Raw genomic sequence first — 7,728 nt, 5'->3', positions numbered from 1 at the left:
TTCCTTGAGCTGACCTTTCCCTGCCTACAGGGTCTCATTTAGAGTGATAATGTCAATATCTGAGCTCCCAAACAATGATAAAGTTTACCATTCCAGTCTGTCACTGTTGGGGTTATGATGAGTGTCTTAATATTCCAGGGGTGTGTATGGGGTGTCAGGGAAGGGGATTACCTTTGGTTGGGGAACATGTTGCATCCTGTCAGGGCAGTTTGTCCACCCTTTGTCCCCACCTGGCACTCAGCTCTCACCTGTGGCTCCCCGTAGCCGTTTGCATGCGACAGCAGCCATACCTCGGGCAACAGCCTCGACAAGCCAGCTAAACCAGGTGAGGGTAGCCGACGGGTCTCAATCCTCGGTGAGATAGAGAGATGTCTATTCCAGCATGTGAAGACAGAGTCCAGCGGATTGAGCGGACGAGACCAATGGAAGGTCCAATGGTCAAGAAGGCGGTCTCTGCAAGCATTGTGGAACGCAAAGAACAGGACAAGACACAGAAGACGTCCTGGTCATCCATTGAGCCTAGTCCCACCTCCAGCTATCTTGACTCTTGTCTTGCCACTGGATCTAGATGGGAATTGGGAAAAGAGTGTGAGGCTGATGCTGCACAACTCTCCCTCACTTTAATCCAAATCAAGTGCTAGTTTCGACACAATCATCATCATTATCAGCGTCCTGTTCCACGCTTGAAGTCCTGTGGTGATGGGCGAGCAATGAAGCAGCAGGTGTGGATACACTGGGAGCTGTACTCACGGACCTATACGCAGGCGGCTCAGGTCTAATCGTTGTTTTCCGCTGACCAAAGTAGCAGTGGAACTCAGCATCTACCTGAGCGACTGAGCAGTTCTCTTCAGGAACGCACTGCTCACCTCCATAGAATGAGGAAGGGGCTAGAAAAGGTGCCCTAAACATTGCCTGCTTCACTACGCCCTGGTCAGTTTACCGCGGCTGGCAGGGATCCCATCTTGTGGTCAAACAAACAAAATAAAACACAAGGTGACACCACCCACCATTGGCACTTGGAATGTGCGCACGCTTTTGGACAACCCTACAGCAGACAGACCAGAGAGAAGAACAGCCTTAGTTGCCAGAGAGTTTGCAAGATACAACATTGACATTGCAGCCCTGAGTGAAACTCGTCTTGCCAACGTAGGTCAGTTGACTGAAACTGGAGGTGGATACACTTTTTTCTGGAGCAGTCACGGCAGCGATGAACGTCATGATGCTGGAGTTGGATTCTCCATCAGGGGTCACCTTGTTCGGAAACTTGATAGTCTACCCAAGGGTGTGAACGACCGGCTTATGACATTACAGCTTCCGCTACAGAACAGAAGTCAAGCTGCCCTGATCAGCGCCTATGCCCCCACAATGTACAACCCGGGCGAGATGAAAGACAAGTTTTACGAAGAACTAGACACCCTACTATCAGCAGTGAGCAGTACCGACAAGCTGATCTTGCTTGGCGATTTCAATGCAAGAGTAGGGTGTGACTCTGCAATCTGGCAGGGAGTCATTGGGAGACATGGAGTGGGCAAGTGTAACAGTAACGGCCTGCTCTTAATGAAGACATATGCAGCACACGACCTCTTCATCACCAACACAACCTTCCGTTCTGCCTACCTGTAACAAGACCTCCTGGATACACCCCCGCTCAAAGCATTGGCATCTTATTGACTATGTAATTGTCAGGAGAAGAGACAGGCAGGATGTCAGAGTAACCAAGGCCATGTGTGGTGCTGACTGCTGGACAGATCACAGGCTCATTGTCTCCAAAATGAGGCTCTGCATCAGACCCAAGAGGCGACCACAACGAAGCAAGGTTATGAAAAGAATCAATGCGGCCAAGCTAAAGAACCCGAGCATAGCTTCAGCACTGGCTGAAGACTTAGAAATCAAGCTTGCTGACCTACACCTTGCAGGCAGCTCTGAGGACAACTGGGAACGCTTCAGGGATGCTATCCATACATCTGTGCTGAAGATGCTCGGGCCCACCATCTGCAAGCAGCATAATTGGTTCGATAAGAATGATGAGGAGATACAGGCTCTACTTGTTGAAATGCACCATCTTTGTTGGGCCTGTCAGAATGACCCATCTTCAGCTGCCAAGAAACATGCTTTTACCAGTGCTCGCAGGACAGTCCAGAAAAACTGCGTAAAATGCAGGATCCCTGGCTGAGCGCCAAGGCAGATGAAATATAGGGATACACTGACAGAAACAACTTGAAACGGTTCTAAGAAGCCCTCAACACTTTCTGTGGACCTCAATCTCTCAGGAGATCCCCCCTCCTGAGTGCAGATGGTACGACTCTCATTACAGAAAGGGCTCAGATCCTGCAGAGGTGGGCTGAACATTTTGAAGCCGTCCTCAACTGACTGTCATCTATTAACGATGAGGCAATAGACAGGATTCCCCAGGTTGATATCAACAGCGCCACGGATGATCCACCGGTAGTGGCAGAAGTCACGAAAGCTGTCAGCCAGCTGTCCAGTGGCAAAGCCCCATGGGCAGATGCCATATCCGCAGAGATCTATAAAGTTGCTGGTCCTGCACTTATCGAGAAGCTCACCGAGTTGTTCCAGTCCTTTTGGAAGCAAGGATCCATTCCTCAGGAACTTAAAGATGCTTCCATTGTACACCTCTACAAGAGGAAGGGCAATTGGCAAGTATGCGACAACTACCAAGGAATTTCGCTGCTCTCCATCACAGGAAAAACTCTCACAAGAGTCCTGCTAAATCGTCTGGTTACTCATCTGGAGCTAGGCCTGCTTTCAGAGTCACAGTGTGGCTTCCGCAAAGGTCGTGGGACTGCTGACATGATTTTTGCTGCGCGCCAACTTCAGGAGAAGTGTCAGGAGCATAATCGCGAGCTCTACACAACCTTTGTTGACCTCGCGAAAGCCTTCGACACTGTAAGCCAACAAGGCCTGTGGAGGATCATGTCAAAGTTTGGCTGCCCCCCCCACCTCCCCCCCCCCCCCCCCCACATTCATTCAGATTGTACACCTGTTCCATGATGGCATGATGGTCAGAGTACTGGATGGCGGAGAATCCTCTGAGGCATTCCCAGTCACCAATGGCATCAAACAGGGCTGTGTGCTCACACCCGCACTGTTCAGCATGATGTTTACTGCCATGCTGAATGATGCCTTCCAGGACAGCATTGCTGGAAACAGCCTCAAGTACAGAGTGGATGGGAAGCTTTTCAACCTGAGGAGACTTCAAGCTATTACCAAAGTGAAGGGGACTGTTCTGAGAGATTTCTTCTTTGCCGATGACTGCGTTCTGTATGCTGGCTCAGAGCCAGAGATGCAAGTCAGTATGGACAAATTTTCCACGGCTTGTCACAACTTTGGACTCACCATCAACATTAAAAAGACCAAAGTCATGCACCAGCCTGCTCCTCATGCACCGTACACAGAACCTATAATCACAATCAAAGGGCAGAAACTACAGGCAGTGGACCAGTTCACTTATCTTGGCAGCACCCTCTCCCAAGCAGTGGCTATTGATAGGGAAATTAACTGCAGAATAGCAAAGGCAAGTTCTGCTTTCGGTAGACTGCACTCCACTGTATGGGAACGTCGAGGAATCAGCCCAGCAACAAAACTGATGGTCTACAGTGCCGCGATACTCACTACCCTCCTGTATGCCTGTGAAACATGGACTGTGTATCGAGGGCATGCAAGACAGCGCAATCATTTCCACATGACTTGTCTTCGCAGAATACTATGCATCCAATGGCAAGACAAAGTACCAGACACTGAAGTTTTCTCTAGAGAAAGTCTACCATCAGTCCACACACTGCTGATGAGAGTGCAGACCCGCTGGGTAGGGCATGTCATCCGTAAGCCAGATGAGCACATACCCGAGCAGCTCCTTTTTGGGGAACTCTCTGCTGGAAGACGCTCGCATGGAGGGCAGAAGAAACATTACAAAGACACGCTCAAGGCCTCCCTGAAGTCGCTTGACATAGATACGACCACCTGGGAAACGCTGGCACAAAACCACCCTACCTGGCCCTGCCTCATCCACAAGGGCTGTCAAGCTCACGAAACAAGGTGTATTGCTGAAGCACAACTTAAGTGCGAGCTGTGCAAGTCCAGAGCCACCAGCGCAACAACTACAGTGCCTACACAAGTCTGTCCAATATGTGCCAGGACATTCCGTGCCCGAATTGGCCTGATCAGTCATCTTTGGACACACCGCAACCAGCCTCAAAATGACTAATGGTGTTGGGGTTCTCATTGATGACAATGGACAAACAATAACAACAACAATAATATTCCAGGTCCTGAATTTAATTTTAAGGGTGGAAGATGACTGTGTGGGGTGGTTGTTATTATGCACCAGTTATCATGCATGCTTGACTGAGCAAGGCCTTGTCCAGTGACAAGCGGGTCCAAGATGACTACACATCAGGCTTTGCCATATGGGCTGGGACACATATTCCTATTGTCGAGGACAGACCAAGCACACATATTCCTATTGTCCTGCTTTCTCTTTTCCATAGGAACTCTCCCCTAGGATTCATAAGGTGCAATGGCCCCTGCTGCTAACTGTACATCCAGACTAAACCATGGGGTTTGGTGAAATGCCCATTGTGATCAAACTGCAGATGCTTGGATAAGAAGACAAATGCTTTTACATTTAGCTAGTCTGGTGCTGAATTAGCACTGTGATTGTGCTAAGAATTATACTAATAACCAAAAGAAGATTATTAGTCAGGCTGGCAGTATGGTTCGCTTATCCAAACTGGAAACCGCATTTATTCAGCTGCCCTTTACAACCAAATGACAGAAGTTACCTTCAATAAGTGTATCAAGCTTGGCATTGCATTGAAAAATCAGAGGATTTTTGTCACCTTCTTTCATGTTGGAGCAAATTACAGTAATTACAGTGAATTTTAACCTAAAAGAAAGTGTGTTTGGTCAGGTGGTTGAAGTCTCCAAAATATTTTTCTCACGCCAAACCCACGTCTTAACCACTTGTTTCCAGTTTTAACTGAACCTGGAAGGTGGGTGGTGACCAATCTAATCTGACCTTAAATATAGTAACGAGGTGGCAATTTTCACTCTTATGCAGCTTTGCGGGATTACCTCTGCTCAGCTAAATTCCCCAAATTGGGGAACTCTAACGTTTCATCAAGGCAAGGATTCAGGATTAAGTGTCTTCATGGTTACCTCCTGAATTTAGGACCTGAAATCTGTGCATGTTGTGCGCACACAATTGGCAATTCTCTAATTGGCCACCCAGATGCAATTTCACGCTGTCTGATCAACTCAGGGCCATGATGTGGAGATGCCGACGTTGGACTGGGATAAACACAGTAAGAAGTCTCACAACACCAGGTTAAAGTCCAACAGGTTTATTGCCAGCCTGCATCACAAGTGGACAGTGGGGTGCAGCACTGCTGGCAGCTGGGAGGGGTGGGGAACATGGTGGGCACCAGGTCCAATGGGGATCCATTGGAGGATTTAATATGGGCAGCTCTCCAAGGTGCCAGAAGTTGTTGATGTCTCTCAGGGACCATGTCCAGGAGAGATTAAAAAATTGACATCAGTTATGGCTCAGCACCCACAGGACAGTACAGGTGGGAAGGCAATGCTGTGGGCACACTCTGCCCCCTACTTTTCAGATGAGTGCCAGTGCACTCTAGTGGAGACAGTGAGTGCCAGGTGGGACATTCTCGTGCCACAAGATGGCAAAAGGAGGCCACCACACCAGACAAAGAAAGCCTAGTGAGAGGTGACAGGTATGATGGTATGCATCGCACCCAGATTCAGGACCAAAAGGTTTAATATTTTCTGCGCTTGACAAGGATGAGTACTGAGTTGGCATGACATTGTATGGAGATGTCTTAAAGGGAGAGGGCTAACCCTCGTGGCAGTGGGTGCTCAAGTATGGAAGATTCAGAATTACAAAAGGCGCTAATGCCAATGCCAGCCAAGGCTGAGATCTGTCCACCCTTGGGGTATAAAAGTGTGCAAATCTTATAGGCATCTCAGCTTGGTTCTCTGGGTGGGGAGCTGAGAGGTTGGTGCAATGTTGCAGGAAGAGGGTGAATGAAAGAATGCACTTTTGTCTGTAGAGGAGAAGAGAAGCCATGATGCTGTGATGGGGTGGCCAAGCTGTTCATACTGAGCAAAGCCAGGTCCACAAACTGAGAGAGGCAGTGTTCTCAGACTGCAGAAAGGCAGGAGTCTCATACCACGGAGACGCAGGGGTCTCATGCTGTGGAGGGGCAGGAGTCTCAGACCGCAGAGTGGCAGTGGTCTCAGACCTCAGGGAGGCAAAGGTCTTAGACTGCAGAGAGGCAAGGGTCTCACACCACGGAGAGGCAGGAGTCTCAGACCATAGAGAGGCAGGGGTCTCATACTGTGGAGAGGCAGGTGTCTCAGACCTCAGAGTGGCAGGAGTCTCAGACCTCAGAGTGGCAGTGGTCTCAGACCTCAGGGAGGCAAAGGTCTTAGATTGCAGAGAGGCAGGGGTCTCACACCACAGAGAGGCAGGGGTCTCAGACAATAGAGAGGCAGGAGTCTCATACTGTGGAGAGGCAGAGTCTCACACCATGGAGAGGCAGTGGTCTCAGACCAAGGAGAGACAGGGACCTCACATTGCAGAGAGACAGGCGTCTCAGACCACAGAGAGACAGGGGTCTCACACTGCAGAGAAGCAGGTGTCTCAGATCACAGAGAGGCCGGGGCCTCAGACAACGGAGAGGCAGGGGTCTCAGACCGCAGAGAGGCAGAGGTATCATTCCGCGAAGAGGCAGGGGTCTCAGACAGCTGAGAGCAGGACTCCCAGACAGTGGAGAGGCAGGCATCTCAGACTGCAGAAAGGCAGGGGTCTCAGACAGCTGAGAGCAGGACTCCCAGACAGTGGAGAGGCAGGCATCTCAGACTGCAGAAAGGCAGGGGTCTCAGATAGCAGAGAGCAGGGGTCTCAGACTGCAGAGAGGCAGGGGTCTCACACTGCGTAAAGGTAGGGGTCTCAGACAGCGGAGAGCAGGGGTCTCAGAGCGTGGAGAGGCAGGGGTCTCAGGTCACAGAGAGGCAGGGGTCTCACACCATGCAGAGGCAGGGGTCTTACACCACGGAGAGGCAGGGGTCTCAGACTGCGGAGAGGCAGGCGTCTCACACCATGGAGAGGCAGGGGTCTTACACCACGGAGAGGCAGGGGTCTCAGAGGAATGTATGAGTCCAGTGGATGGATGCCAGACCGGCAGGAAGCAAACAACGTGGGTGATCTATCTCAAATGAGAAGTCCCCATGATCCAGCAATGACAGTGCCACCATGATGCAGTTATCCACAGTCTGACCAGCTTGCCTGGCAAACACATTGACCCCCATCTGGGGATTGATACTACTGACATATTGTCTTCCTCTCTCATCCTCCAAAGGCTTTCAGTACCCCAAGGACCATCCATTGACATCTGAGAAACAGCCACACACAGATCCACCCACGTTACACCCTTACTTGCTGACAAATATCTGCGCAGATACAAACACAGTAAGAAGCCTCACAACATCAGATACAAGCACGTCAGTGGACATTAGTTTGTCGGCTCAGATGGTAATGCACAATGGGAAGGGCGTGGCACACTCGCATGAGGAGCCGGCAGAGGCAGAGCATGCCCAGGGCATCAACAATTGGAGGACTGGACACCAAGCTGAGTCAAAGGCAGATGTTGAGTCTCTGAAGCCATCCATTAGGCAGAAGATACTGGATGT

Source organism: Carcharhinus amblyrhynchos, chromosome 6, assembly GCF_965287045.1.
Source record: "Carcharhinus amblyrhynchos chromosome 6, sCarAmb.v2.hapA, whole genome shotgun sequence".
Lineage (NCBI taxonomy): Eukaryota > Metazoa > Chordata > Chondrichthyes > Carcharhiniformes > Carcharhinidae > Carcharhinus > Carcharhinus amblyrhynchos.
The sequence above is the reverse complement of the archived record's forward strand: the minus strand, read 5'-3'. Positions refer to the sequence as shown.